The sequence below is a fragment of the Perkinsus marinus genome (assembly GCF_000006405.1).
Source record: "Perkinsus marinus ATCC 50983 genomic scaffold scf_1104296955676, whole genome shotgun sequence".
Taxonomy (NCBI): domain Eukaryota; phylum Perkinsozoa; order Perkinsida; family Perkinsidae; genus Perkinsus; species Perkinsus marinus.
In genome coordinates this window covers 1-1583 of record NW_003207726.1, presented here as the reverse complement: position 1 = coordinate 1583, position 1583 = coordinate 1, and the positions used below count along the sequence as shown (strand labels likewise).

At 44.8% G+C, this 1583-nt stretch overlaps 3 non-coding genes across 3 annotated transcripts; all 3 read left to right on the top strand.

The window, feature by feature from the left end:
* Positions 1-129: 129 nt before the first annotated feature.
* On the top strand, positions 130-209 carry Pmar_PMAR004658. The gene has a single exon. It is a non-coding gene; the product is annotated as a tRNA-Leu (tRNA).
* A 187-nt stretch (positions 210-396) lies between these two features.
* Pmar_PMAR004657 lies at positions 397-476 on the top strand. Its single transcript has one exon. It is a non-coding gene; the product is annotated as a tRNA-Leu (tRNA).
* A 121-nt stretch (positions 477-597) lies between these two features.
* On the top strand, positions 598-677 carry Pmar_PMAR004656. The gene has a single exon. It is a non-coding gene; the product is annotated as a tRNA-Leu (tRNA).
* Positions 678-1583: the final 906 nt, after the last annotated feature.

Here is a 1583-nt window from a genome sequence, read left to right as displayed (position 1 = left end):
AGCTGTTAGAAAATTCTTTTCGTGTGATTTGATGAAGAACGCATTCCGCGGAAACGGTTCGAAACCGTTTTTGTGTCATGTCCTATAGTGTAACGCATCTTCTCCGCTATGATTTTTGAAGCACTCATCGACAGTTTGGCCGAGTGGTCTAAGGCGCTGGCTTAAGGCGCCAGTCCGAAAGGGCGTGGGTTCGAACCCCACAGCTGTCAGCCTATATACCTGACTGGTCTTATATTAAGAACCGAGACCCTTTCAGAAGCGAGGTAGTGCAAGACCAAAACCTTTTGATCGATATTGTGCCATCGCACCTCGCAGAATCCGTTCAATCCATTTTCTGTGTCCTCTGGTTTGGCAGAGCGATGCATCACCTCGGCTATGAATCTTGAAGCGCTCATCGACAGTTTGGCCGAGTGGTCTAAGGCGCTGGCTTCAGGCGTCAGTCCACAAGGGCGTGGGTTCGAATCTCACAGCTGTTAGAAATTTCTTTTCGTGTGATTTGATGAAGAACGCATTCCGCGGAAACGGTTCGAAACCGTTTTTGTGTCATGTCCTATAGTGTAACGCATCTTCTCCGCTATGATTTTTGAAGCACTCACCGACAGTTTGGCCGAGTGGTCTAAGGCGCTGGCTTAAGGCGCCAGTCCGAAAGGGCGTGGGTTCGAACCCCACAGCTGTCAGTCTATATACCTGACTGGTGTTATATTGAGAACCCAGACCTTTTCAGAAGCGAGGTAGTGCAAGACCAAAACCTTTTGATCGATATTGTGCCATCGCACCTCGCAGAATCCGTTCAATCCATTTTTTGTGTCCTCTGGTCAACTCCTTATTTATGGATTTACTGTAGCCACCTATATTGTGTTCAGTAATATGGAGGTTTGGGTGGTTGCCACTGGTTTATCAAACCCGTGGCGCTTCTAAACTTTATCTCCTATATACAACATCCTAGTTATAACACCAGGTCAACCACGAAGGTCAATAAACTAGGGTGTTGTGAAACCACTCAAATGGAGATAATCTAGAAGCCCTCCATAAAACTTAGAGAGAAAAAAGAAAAAAAAATAAAACATTATAGTTGAGTTTCCAGGAACACCACGAGGAGGTCTCTGAGCTCGTTCCCATCTAACAGTAAATCTCAATACATTCGTCCTTGAACTAGCCCCATAAATGGACCTTCATTCAACTCCTTATTTATGGATTTACTGTAGCCACCTATATTGTGTTCAGTAATATGGAGGTTTGGGGTGGTTGCCACTGGTTTATCAAACCCGTGGCGCTTCTAAACTTTATCTCCTATATACAACATCCTAGTTATAACACCAGGTCAACCACGAAGGTCAATAAACTAGGGTGTTGTGAAACCACTCAAATGGAGATAATCTAGAAGCCCTCCCAATAAACCGCCCAAACCAGTTCATCAAGTTTCCGACATCAAGTTAATGTCCTCAGCATATGTTGCACTCGAACGCCGACAACTATGACCTGTAAACTTCATCTGATGAAGTTCATCATATCGTCAATTTCTTGCTTGGAGAAATCAAAACGCTTCGACAGTTCCATACCAAGTTGTCGAGCATTCGTCGGCA